We start from the raw sequence: 12,924 nt of genomic DNA, 5'->3' as shown, positions 1-12,924 counted from the left end.
CAAGGGAGAGGAGGCTTCTCAGGCTGAGGAAGAGAAGGTCAAAAGGTGGTTTCATGGTTGTTCTCTAAAGCCAGCTTCTACTGGAAGGATGGTCTGTGGGAGATTCCCATTAAGCCTTGTGATTGGTGAGGGATTACAAAAAGGATAGTTTCAGATGTCTAGCTGAGTGCTGTGTACAAAGAAGCTGTTATCTGTACCATCAGCTTGGGCTGGCCCCAAGCTAAGAGCTCACTATTACCCCTGTTATAGACTGAATGTATGTGTCCCCCCTAAATTCATATGTTGAAATCCTAACTTCCAGTGTAATGGTATTAGGAGGTGAGGCCTTCGGGATGTGATTAAGTCTATGGTAGAACCATCATGAATGAGATTAGTGCTCTTATAAAGGAGATGCTAGAGATCTCTCCCATCTCTTTCCACCATGTGAGGACATAAGAAGTGGGCAGTCTGCAACACAGAAGGGGATTCTTACCAGAACCCAACCAGGTTGGCATTCTGATCTCAAACATTCAACCTCCAAAACTGTGAGAAATAAGCTTCTACTGTTTATGAGTCACCCTGATCTATGGTAATTTATTGTAGTATCCCAATTTGACTGAGACCACCTCATATTCTTATTTTCCAGCACAGAGAAGATCAGAGCTGACAGGACTCTTGGATAGCATTTGGTCCAAGACACACATAATCTACACCAAGGAAACCACTAAGGCTTCAGTTGCAGATCTTACGTCAGTGCATATAAGCTATATAACCTTGGCCAGACCCTTAGAGCCTTGGGCTTTCTCACATGTAAAGTCAAGGTAGTCATCTTCTTCACTGACATTTGTGAGGATCAAATGAGATGGCGTCTGACAAAGCACTTTGTAAACTGCAAAGTACCATATGAAGATGAGGTATTGCTATTATTTGTCAATGAAGGAAACTGAGTCGCAGGTAAAGTGACATTGCAAAGTAAATGCGGATAAGAGCTTGAACATAAGTCACTCTCCAAAGACAATGTGGTGTAGTGATTAACAGTATAGACTTTGGAGCAGGCTGCTTGGTCTGCCATTTGCCACCTGTGGGACATTGGGTAAGTTAGTTAATATCCCTATGCTTCAATTCCCCATTTGTCAAATAGGGATAATAATAGTAGTGACCTCTGACCTCATAGAGTTGTGTAACTATATGTATTAATATATGTGAAGAATATAGAACATTGCCTGCAAATGGTATTTAGTAAGCACCAACTATCACTATCATTCAGGAAATACGGGCTAAACCCAGGAGACTTCAAATCATGTGGGGATCTGCCTTGTGGAACCTCTCAAAGATGGAAAATGAAGATGTGAGAGTCATGTTTAGCAATAGGTATTCAGGCTATTAGGCTGAGGTAGAGCTTCAAATCTCATAGAATCAAAAGGTCCTTCCTTGAAGTCAGGAGACCTAAGTTCTGGCCCCAGTTTGCCACCTAAGGTGATCTCTCTGAGGCCCAAGCATCTTATCCATAAAATGAAACTGACAATTCTTTCCCAACTTGTCCATACTATAGGGCTTTGATTACACCCTAGTGGAAAATCTCATAAACTATAAAGTTCTGTGACCATATTAAGATTATTTCTGACAGTATAGATCATTGAAATAACATTTGCGGGAGAGAAGAGGACTGGGAAAAGTACAACATTTCTTGCCTCTGAAAAATGCAAACAAGAGCCAACTTAGAGAATGTTGGGTTGCCATCCTTTCTGACAGTGGAAGGATATTCAGGGTCTTCTGTGGCATAAGCCTAGTCAGGGTCCACCCTAGAGTAGACACAAGGGAAATAGAACAGGATAAGTCAGCTACCTACTGCACACCTGCCTCCATATCCTACGACGTTCATACAGGGGAAACCAAACTAATTATATATCTCTACATCTTTCAAAGTCCCATATCAGATACCTCCCCTCCTTCAGAAGGGGGAAGTCCTCCAGAGATCCTCACCTATTCCCCCAGGATAGTTCTGCTGCTTACATAAATGTCTAACTCTCAATTAACTAAGTAACTAAGTAACTGAACACAGAGACATGGAAGGAAGCCACAGATAGACCTGAGTCACCAACAAAACAAAACTGTAGTCAATCCTCCATCACATATTATCAGATCACTATGAGTAAGGGGACAATGGACCCAGAGGTGCCTACTTCTCAGAAGGGGCTTGGAAAATGGGCAAGGGGTAATGCGTGTAATTACAGAAAGGAGTTAACCTTAGGATCATAAAGCTTGGAATGGGGATGGAGACAATGAGGTAGGGTATTCCAGTTAGGGCTTAAGTAGGGGCTTAGATACGACCCTCTAACATGGAATCACAGACATTCTCCCTCCACAAAAGAGGTCTCAATATACACTAATCACCTCTTCTACGTCCCTTTGTGAGAGTTAAGCACATCCCAGTTCTAAAGTATTTTAGCCACAGGTAATGCATTAGTTGGCCCCCAGATAATGACATGGCAATAGTCTTATTGTTCTGCAACTTCTATTACATCATCATTTATATGTTACCTTTACAACTCCCCCACCCACCAGATTGGGAACTCTTTGAGGGAAGGGATTGTGTTTAATTCACTTTATACCCTTGTGTTCAGAGCCTGACATATCATAGGTCTCATCGAATTTTGTTGAATGAATGTTTGTTGAATTTAGAGATTAGAATGTGTTACTAGTTGTTAGAGATATTTCTGGATAGCTGTTAGGTGTGCCTGTTGGCCTTTTCTAGAACTTAGGGAGCAAAATGGCCCTTATTCTAGAAATCTACCTTTGCCTTGTGACAGATCAGAGGAGGCCATAGAAACCCTTAGTAGATGGGAAGAAAGGAGCTTAAGCCCAAAAACCAGCTCCAGAGCTGAGTTCCTAATGCTGAAAGTGGCCGTGACTTACTGAATAAAAATTGGGCTTGTGGGGGGAGAAAAACCTAAGGAATACTTCAAAACATTCTGCTTCCATGTGGCAAGCTGGAAACTGGGCAATTGGAAGAGCCCAGGCTGGCATTGTCCTCAGAGTTAGCAGAGAGAGGTACTCTACTGATGAGGCTGGAGCCAGGAAAAACAGAAGGACCAGGAGGAAAAATAGCCTGCCACCAAAAAACTCCAGTATTATGGAAAAGCAGTATTACATCTGATGATAGCTCACGAAACACAACAGGACTTTCATTACTTGTTGTGTTTCAAGGCAAAGGATCTTTCTGTTTCTGCTCTATGCTGAACCAGTTTTAAATTACCTAGAGATGGAAACCAGAATGAGAGCCCCAGGTATAGCCTTTGTTGGCAACTTGCGCCCACCCTTAAGGAGGGCCTAGCACTTTAGCCAAGACTCCAATAGCTGATCCAAGTACACATAAAGTCTTAGCAAATGAAGCCAGTTTTACTGAAGATTCCAACAGAAGATGGAAGACAGGGTTACACTGCATATCACAGAGCAAAACTTAATAAAAATGCTGATTAGAAAAAACAACACAAGTAAACAACATCCTGCTTCCTATGTCCCAAAGTGAGCATTACCAATCAGACCTGAACACTAGGCACTTGCTTCTTAGAGGCTTGCTTCTTTTAGATACACTGAGCTACCCCATCCCAGACAATTCACCAGTAAACAACCACAGAAATTCCATAAAGGTCCAGTTTTTGCCACAAACAGAAGCATAGGAGTTGTTCTGTTACCTGTACATAAGTGTTTCTACTTAATGTGTAAAATCATCTATTTGATTATCAAATGGGGTCTATATTTATGGTCTTGCTGTCACATTGCTATAGCCTGTGGCTTTTATGGCCCTAATTTCATAATAAACTGTAGTTTTAATTTTTCTCCTTCTTCCCTGCAGCCAGAGTCTCCTAGATGTGGGGGAAGGGAGAGGGTTCCTGTCCAATCGCTCTAGGCCACCTGTCACAGCAAAAATCCTCACTAGAGCCAAACCAACCCACCTGCTCCTTCATCAAAGAAGAAGGTCACCTACCCTGTGGGGAGGAGGCCTGAGCAGCCCAGATGCCCTCCGTGTCGGAGGCCTGAGCTTTGAAAAGTAGCAAGTTCATCCTGTAAAGGTGCCAGGACAGTGCCAGCTGTTCACAGCCCCCAGGAGATGCCCAAGCTAGGGCAAAGGGAGGGCAGGGGTCAGGAGAAGGAGGCCTGCCAGTTGGAGGACCTGACCCTAGCTATAAGCACAGCATCATTAAAAAGAGAGAGGAAGGCGATAACAAGCTCTGTCTCTGTCCGTGGTGCTGACTCATGCTTGTAAACTTGATCCCGATTGTTTTCTCCTAAACCCAGGATTCTGGTGACTCTCATCCAGCTTCCTTTGCTTTTATTTCCCTTCTTGATGACATTTTAGCAATTTTTACACTGATGCAGAATAAACAGAATCATGACTTGTGTTTCACAACTGATGCAACTGGTTTCGAGTAACGTTGACAATTTTATCACATTTCCAATATTTATAAGAAAGCTTTTTCCTTTGAGCATTTGAGGGGCTCTTCCCCCTTAACACACTTGCTACTCACATTTCCCTACACACAATATAGAGGTGAGACGTGGAGAAAGAATGGCATCAGCAGGAGCTATTGGGTGAGTAGTGTTGGTCCCAGCAGGATGCCTCCCCACCTGCAGATTTACTATTCTAGGGAGCCGCCAAATGACCCTTGTGGAGCAGAGTGGGCTGTTTGAGCACTTCCAATCTTGCAAAGGCACTTAGTGTGACAAAAACTCTCCCAAGAGGCATATTTGAGATCTGAAAGGCAAGGATAAAGAGGGAGAAGCCCCACCCAGCTTCACGCTCTGGAGAAGGGAGAAGGATGGACTCACTCTCAGAAGAAATCTGATATTTTGCCAGCCACAATGAAGACAGGGGTGCAGATGGAAAGATATGAGCAATCTGAAAGGACATACTAAGATTCTTGTGGGCCCATTCTGTTCTTACCTCTGGTCTGCTATTCATTTTGGAGTGGAAGAAGTATGGGTTCTTTACTGGAAAATAAGATCTACCACTTGCTAACTGGTCGGTTTGGACCAAATATTTCATTCTCTGGCTTCTGCTTTCACATCTGTAAAATCAGCCTGATAATAGCAATCCCTCTTCACAGGATTCTTCTGAGGACTGATTGAATGACAGGTTCTCTTCTGTCCTCCCTTCTGTGCCTCACTCATCTCACATATACAATAAGCCTTTAAACACCGCCTGAGAAATCCAAGAAGGCAAAGGCCCCTTGAACTTCAGATTACTTCAATTATGACTGTAATTGGGCCAGATGGGTGATTCTCATTGGCCCCATGGTCTTCTGAACCATAGACAGATCCTGCCTCCTCCCAGAAGCTGGTTGAGAAGACTCAGAAAAGGAAAAGAAAAACAAAAACAAGAATGTCAGGGACTAGAAAAGATCTGAGATATTAACTAAATTCAGTCAACAAGAGTGAGGCCCAGAATGGGGAAAGGAGCCTTCTGAAGTCATACAATGACCAGGCATGCTCTTATGACTTCTACACCTTTTCCTCATACAATACAATACAAAGCATACAAAGTAAAACAACTTGAACCTGGTAGAAGGAGGCATGATATTTATATGTGTGTTTCCAATTTGAGCTTTTCTGCCCCAAATGATGAGGACCAGGACAAAAGAATCCTTTTCTTGAGGTTTCCTTGTTACAGTCTCTGTCAAGCAAAATCAGAAAGGAGGAGTTCCTATCTTAGGTATGTGACTGCATGTGTATTTACACACACACACACACACACACACACACACACACACACACACCCTTACCCTTCAATTTTATCCCTGGGTTCCCTGAGGGTGACTTACCTCTCTCCCCTCTCCCTCTTTCCTCCAGCATCAGATGGAATGCTCTTCAGTTATTTCATCTTTTTGCATTTGTACTTTATATTTTCCACCTGCATTCCCCTTAATGCCTTCAGATCAGCTCTCCCTAGACAAGGATACTATCTTCCTCACCAGCCCAAGAATGTCCTAAGGGAAGCAACCATGATAGCTTGTTGGGTTGGACACTCATTCCCATTGGTACCTATGCATCCCTCACTGGATTCCCATTCCCACAAGACAAGGACTGGTTTTCCCCAGGAGGCAGAGACCTGTCTCTTTAACTCACTCCTCAATTCTTACAATGATAGTGTGAGCTCAGAGTAAGAGGGTAATTATAAGAAAATTATACTTGGGCCAGGACTCCTTTCAGGAACCAGACACCTTCTTAAAAGTGTGAAGGAAGTGCAACACCCAGGAATCTTAAATCTCTCTCTATCTCTCTCTCTCTCCCCCCCCCACTCTCTCTCTCTCTCCATTTTTACAGGTTTACATCCAACCTCCCCTCCTCATCCCAGCTTCAAAAACATCTCCATTATTCAGTGTATCCAAAGGCAGGAAAGAATCTTGGGAACTTTGGTGCTAAGCTGCTAATTGGGGTCTGTGGCTTGCAAAGAAGGGTTCTTGTGTCACAGAGAAAGTGTTCATGTGTCCTTGCCTGATGGCCCCCTAAGATGGGGCTCTTTACCCACATCCTGGGAGAAGGCATATGTCTGCAGAGCTAGAACCAGTAGACAAAGTACTCTGTGTCTGAAGATGGTAATGATGAAGTCCTGAGAGCCAAAAAGACTTCATTCTAATTCACTTAAGACAGAGGTCAGCTCCAATGCCCTGATGCCCCTCCAAGCTATTTGTTGTTCTCACCACTGGGTTGCGGGGACAGGGAGCAGAAGGGGAGCAAAACTCTCACCTCTTACGCACAGAAAGACTGTGCTAAAAGAGACTTTAGAAATCTTTAGTCCAATCTTCTCATTTTACAGATGGGTAAATATAGGCTCAGAGAGACTTGCATAGTAATGTAACTTTCCTTCCATGTCTGAAACTCAGAAGTACCACCTCCTGAGCAGAGGAGAGGCACTGTGGGAGAGTGGAAAGGCCCTCGAGTCTGATAGGGCTGGTGTTTGAATCCTTACCCTGCCACCTGAGATGCTCTGTGTTCTTGGGAAAACTATTTAACCTCTCTGAGTCTGTTTCAATATTTAAAATAGGCTGATGATGGGTATTGTAAGAATTTAATGACATAGCATGTGAAGAAGACCTTCATATACAACAGATGATCATAAAAGTGAATTTTCTCTCCCTACCCCATCATCAGCTCATTTGCTCTCCCTAGAGGGCTTCCACCCATATTTCTCCTGCCACTGCCTGCCCCTGACTCCTGCCTCTGACTCCCTCTCCACCAGAGTAAGCTGGGGAAGGAGAGATTGATGAGAAGGACTTTGCAGCCCTCCTGAGCTCTCTGCCCCACTGCTTTGGGTGAGGTGTATCTTTCCATCCATCTCTGAGGGGTAGCAGAAATCCTTATACAACCAAATAAAGGCAGAGAATAGAGCAAAGGTAGGAGGAAACTGGCAAGGGTCAGTAAGTTGGCCTCTTTGTTCCTGGAAAATGAGTGCAATTTCCCTTCCTTTCCACAGGAAGCTGGGTCCAGTGAGCCAGCAGCGGTGAGGTGTTGCCTTGGTGAGTAATGGCCCAGCAATGGCTCTGTCCTTTGCTTGTACCTCATGCCCCAAAGATGAACTTAGGGCCAACAAGCCAGGGGGAGTGGTGACAGCTTCAACTCAGCCATACCACTCCCTGCACCAGCCCCTCAACACCGCATTATTTCTTTTCTTCAGGGTGTCCTTCAGACTTGGTCTCAAGAAAAGCTGCCAGAGCTCATTTGATTCTCAGCACCAGAGGGAGATGGAGACCCAGAGAGGGGAAGGGCCTCATCTAAGGCACACAGCCACTCAGCACCCTACTGCCCCCGAGCCACAGAGGCTGTGGGACATTCTGACACTCCCAGGACCCTACCACTAGCCTACAAGCTTATGCACAAAGGAAGGAACTAAAACTAGAGGGACCTAGATTTGAGTGTCAGCTCACTAACTATGTGACCCTAGAAAAATTACCTAGCCTCAATGTTTCCATCTGTGAAAGGCAATAATGAGGGACACCTGGATGGCTCAGTGGTTGAGCATCTGCCTTTGGCTCAGGTCATGATCCTAGGATCCTGGGATCGAGTCCCACATTGGGTTCCCCCCAGGGAGCCTGCTTCTCCTTCTGCTTATGTCTCTGCCTCTCTCTCTATGTCTCTCATGAATAAATAAATAAAATCTTTTCTTTAAAAAGGTGATAATGATCATATCTCTGGGGTAGTTAAAGAACAAAAGTATACTCAAAGTGCTGCACGCAGTGCTTGGAACATGATAGGTGCACTTTTCCACTCTCTGTTTCCTCTCCAAACATGGCCAAGGGGAGCAAGAACATCCAAGAACATCCAGGGTGACGCTCACAGTGTGCCCTCCTGCCCTGTGCTGGATGGCTTCCAGAGGGAATTGAAGCCCAGAAATGGATGATCATGTCCCCAGAGGAGTTCAGGGGCCCCCTCAGGCCTCACAACAAGATAAGAGAGGCTCCTGCTAAATCATGCCCTAGCTCTGAGCCTGAGCACATTAGATATGGACAGAGAAGGGTAGGATACACTAAATCTCTGCATCCACCGCTGTCGCTGACCACCATCAGGCTGTGGAACAGCCACCGAGCTCTGTGCCTGCTCTGTGGCTGGTGTGGGCCTGGGTGAAATGATGCACATTTGCAGAGCCAGAGGAGGGCTTGATCAGGAAAAGCACAGAGGAGTCCCCTGAAGGATGTAGAGGGAGCCTTTTAAAGAGCCTGCCCCTGATCCATTCATAGATAGCCACTCTTACACTCCTGCTAGGAGGCATGTCATGCATCCCATCCTGCGTGCTGATCAGCACTGCCTGCAGGTGACTAGGGGGGTGTGAGCAGACACGCCTCCTGACCCAAGGCCCATGCTTCCCAGCATATGCCGCATGTCTCATCTGAGTCTTGTCCCCACCCAGGGACATCTTTGAGCCTCTTGGTAGCTGGCAAACTTAAAAAGGCTCAGAGAAGTAAGGTGACCTACCAAAGTTACCCAGACTGGAAGTAGCAGATGTCCAACTCGAAGCCATGTCTTTTGAGTCCAAATTCAGTGCTGTCTCCGTTGAAGGGCAACACACACACAAGCACACACCGCATGCCCTCACTCACTCTCACCAGCACATGAGCTCATGTGGCCAACACCAAGGGCTTACCACTGCCAGACCCCTTTCGAAGGGGTTTATTAAGTCAAGTTGAACCATTCCAACCCCTGTAGGAGGAAGGCACCCAATATCCTCATTTTTCAGGTAAAGAAACTGAGGCACAGAGAAGTTAAGTAACCATTCAGGGATATATAATTAGAACTTAAATGTGAATCTAGAGTAGCCTGGCTTCTGAACCCAACCTCTTGACCGTTCTGCTATCTCCGATAGACTGTGTCTTTGCACACATGTGTATGCACACAACACACACGCACACACACACAACACACACTGGGAAAAGTGGAGCTGGTTCAGGCCCTGGAGTGGACCCCTTCTCCCTACACTCCCCTTCCCTACCCTGCCCAGTCCCCTGCATGGAAACCCACCCCCCACCATTGCCCTCCCTTGCCCCACACCTGTCTGCCCAAGGCCCCAGCTCCCTGGCCCCCCAGAGGCCTCAATTGCATTGCAGAGACGTCCTGGCAGTCGGGAGGCAGAACAGAAGGAAATATATGTAGCATCTTATTAGTAAAGGACATCTGAGCCTCTAATTAAAATTTGCCTAATGACCCAACTTCTCCGTCATTTTCGCTCTCAGAGACATTAATTTAAGGTGACAGGTACTTAGGCAAAGGGAAAATTAATTATTCCTTTAAAAAATTAAAGGGGAAAAGAGTGGCCTGCTCTCTTATTTATTGATTTTTTTTAAATGTTTATTTATTTTTCAAACTCCCTCTCATTCTTTCCGAGTAAAACCTGACATTGGAGAATAATTCATTGAAGGGAAGGGGATCGGGAGGGGGTGGGTGACCTGCTTGTGCCCACCTCCCCTGGAGAGGGAAGGCCAGCTGATGCCCAGGTCAGGGCTGCTGTGGTTCCCTCTGCCCAGGCCCCGAGATTGCTCATGGAGAAGTTGCCCATTGGTGCTGGGATTCCGGGAGAACCTGTTTTCATCCCGGCTGTTTGAGTTGGCTGAGCTAACGGTATCTGTTTCTTCACAGAACAGATGGTGGGCACCTCTCCCTTGACACCAGCCTGCAGCCTCGCTTTGTGCCTGGGCATACTTCCCCAAGCAACAGGCTGCAGCCTAGAACACGCTCCATGGGTGCAGGCACAGGTGCAAAATGCCCGGGGAGGCAGCTGTGGTCTGTCTGCATGACACCTGGCCTGGGCCTGGAAACTTCTCATTCCTGGGTCTAAGGACAGGGAGGGCTTTGGACAAGGGTGAGGCCATCCACATAGGGAAGCAGGGCACAGGCTAGATGATAGTCCCAGCTTGGGTTTAGAGTCTGCACAAACCCACTGAGGGGATTGGTCTAAAGAATGCAGAAACATCTCCCTGCCTGCACAGGCTCGTCCTCAGACTCCCTAATGTTCTCTGCCTCTTCCCAGGGGCCTGCTCCCACCCTCCCCATCCAGCCCACCCCAGTTCACTGCCCCACTCCTGTCCCCAGGCCCTTCTATGGCTCTGTCCTCATCCTTCAGGATGGTAGCTTTGCAACTGGGTTCTGGGTAGACTAAGAAGAGAGATGAGGAAGGGCGGGGAGGTGGAGAGGTGAGGAGGGAGGGTGAGTCCTCCTTCCTGGAGACCTGGAAGTCCCTCGCATCCTGTTACTCACTTCTCTCTCTCTCTCTCTCTCTCTCTCTCTCTCTCTGCTTCTCTCTGATTCTCTCCGTCTCCCCTCCAGCAACATGACTGCTGCTGGGAAATCTGTCAACTTTTGCTTCCTGGGGAGCTGAGGGAGGCTTTTCTAGCAATTAGGCCAAGGCCTCTGATCCGAGAGATTGTTAAACACCTGGCAAGCAATAACCCGCTCCACTGGGCCCCGTGGGGAGGGCAGGAGGAGGGCAGGGCAGCAGTCAGAGCCTCTTTCCACCGCCTGGCCAAGGGACCAAGGCCAGGTGCAGGAAGGACTGAGGGGGAAGAGAAGGTAGTGGGGATACGAGCCTTAAAAGTCCTTCCCTGCACGCTGCCTTTCAAGAGCCACAGGCTCAGCTCCGGGCCCAGCCAGGCCACTGAGCTGCAGGTCCCTCGCTACATGAGGGTTAGAAAAGAAATTAGTGGTCAGGCTGTGGCAGAAGGAGAAGGCGTGTGTCAGGAGCAGAGCAAAGAGAACGGAGTTTGGAGTCAAAAGCCCCAGGCACAAGCTCCTCTCTTTCCTTCCTCTGCCATCTTGAGCATGCAACTTCACTGCTTTGAGCCTCGTTGGCCTCCTAGTGAAATGCAGACCCACTGCAAGGTGTCCCAGGGACGGGAAAATTAGTTCAAGGACAGAAAGTTTCACTGGTGAGGCACCAGGCTGACTCAGTGGTTGAGCGTCTGCCTTCAGTTCAGGTCATGATCCTGGGGTCCTGCATTGGGCTCCCCACGGGGAGCCTGCGTTCCTGTCTCCGCCTCTCTGTGTGTCTCTCATGAATAAATAAATAAAATATTTTTTAAAAAGAAAGAAGAAAGAAACAAAGAAACAAAGAAAAAAAGAAAGTTGCTTTGGAACAGGACAAAGAACCCCCCCTCTTGAGGCCTGCCCTGCCACCCCGCCACCCCTCCACCCCACCGCCCTTCCACCCACTGGCTGGGGGGGGAGCTGTAATTCCCCTAATGCAAGGAGGGGAAACAAAGCGTCAAGGTTTTAAAGATGCCTGTTCATCTTGCTTTGCATACATTTGCATATTGAGTTCAAGAGGCTTGTCCTAATTCTAAGGATGGAAAATAAAATAAATTAACGAATGCAAGATGAACAAATGTGATTCCTGCAGCCATTGTCTCCCTGGCTGTTCTGGGCTTGACACCAGGGAGACAAAAAATGTTCTCAAGGCAATCAACTTAATCATCTCCGGGCAGGGGCCCCAGACAGAGGCACCCTGCCTCTCCCACCCCCACCCACAGGTCTGGGAATGGGGGCACCAGGGCAAGGGGGGACCATCCGTGAGCTGCACTGGGAACTTGCATCTCAGGGCGTGGTGGACGAAAGCCAGGGTCCTGGCCCACAAGGCCCAGGCGTGAATCCCAGCCCTGCCACGTCCAGATGGGCGGCCTTGGGAAGTCACCCAACCTGTCTGCTCTTCGGTGCCCTCGGGACTCAGACAGTCAGATGGGGATAACCCGTAATACGGACTCCATAGGGTTGGTGTGCAGACTCAATGAGTGGACGTGAGGAAACTACTTAGTGAAAGGCGTGATAAGCGCTCATGGGTACTACTGTTCTTATCACTGTCATCATCATCACGTGGTCGAAAATGCACACAGGACCAGGAACCTGAGATTTGTGGGGTTGTGCTCTTCCCCTGCCCCTGGTCCTCTGGCCCTCTTGGCCTTTGTACCCACAAAGGGATGCCCCGGCGCCCTTCAAGCTGTGACACAGCCAGGCGGCCCCAGTCCTGGCCCGCCCCGGGGCTGCTGGAGAACACACTCTGAGGGGGCGTCAGAGGCACAGCCCTGGAAAACCCGCAACCGGCCCTCTTCCTCGCATCCCTCAGCTCCTACACTCCGGAAGGACACTGCCCGGTGCCCTGGGACAAGCGACAAGCTCCGTCTTCCTGCTTCCACCCCGCCCGCCCCGCCCCCCGCACCCTCACACCCTGCTGGCCGGATCCGGATCCGGATCCGAGACTCCCCACCGCCTCCACAGACACCCGAGCGGGACCACAGCTCACAGGGGGCCACAGCATCCACTTTGCCCGACCGCTTCACTCACCACATTCCTCCCTCGCTGCCAGGAGGGAGGGCGGTGTCAGGAGCCCCACTTTAAGGTCCAGAAGATCAAGGCTCAGAATGAAGCAACCTGAGACGTCCCCCTGCCAGAATGGTTAACAGGGAG

This window comes from Canis lupus, chromosome 9 (genome assembly GCF_003254725.2).
Source record: "Canis lupus dingo isolate Sandy chromosome 9, ASM325472v2, whole genome shotgun sequence".
Lineage (NCBI taxonomy): Eukaryota > Metazoa > Chordata > Mammalia > Carnivora > Canidae > Canis > Canis lupus.
This window is presented reverse-complemented; position numbering follows the sequence as displayed.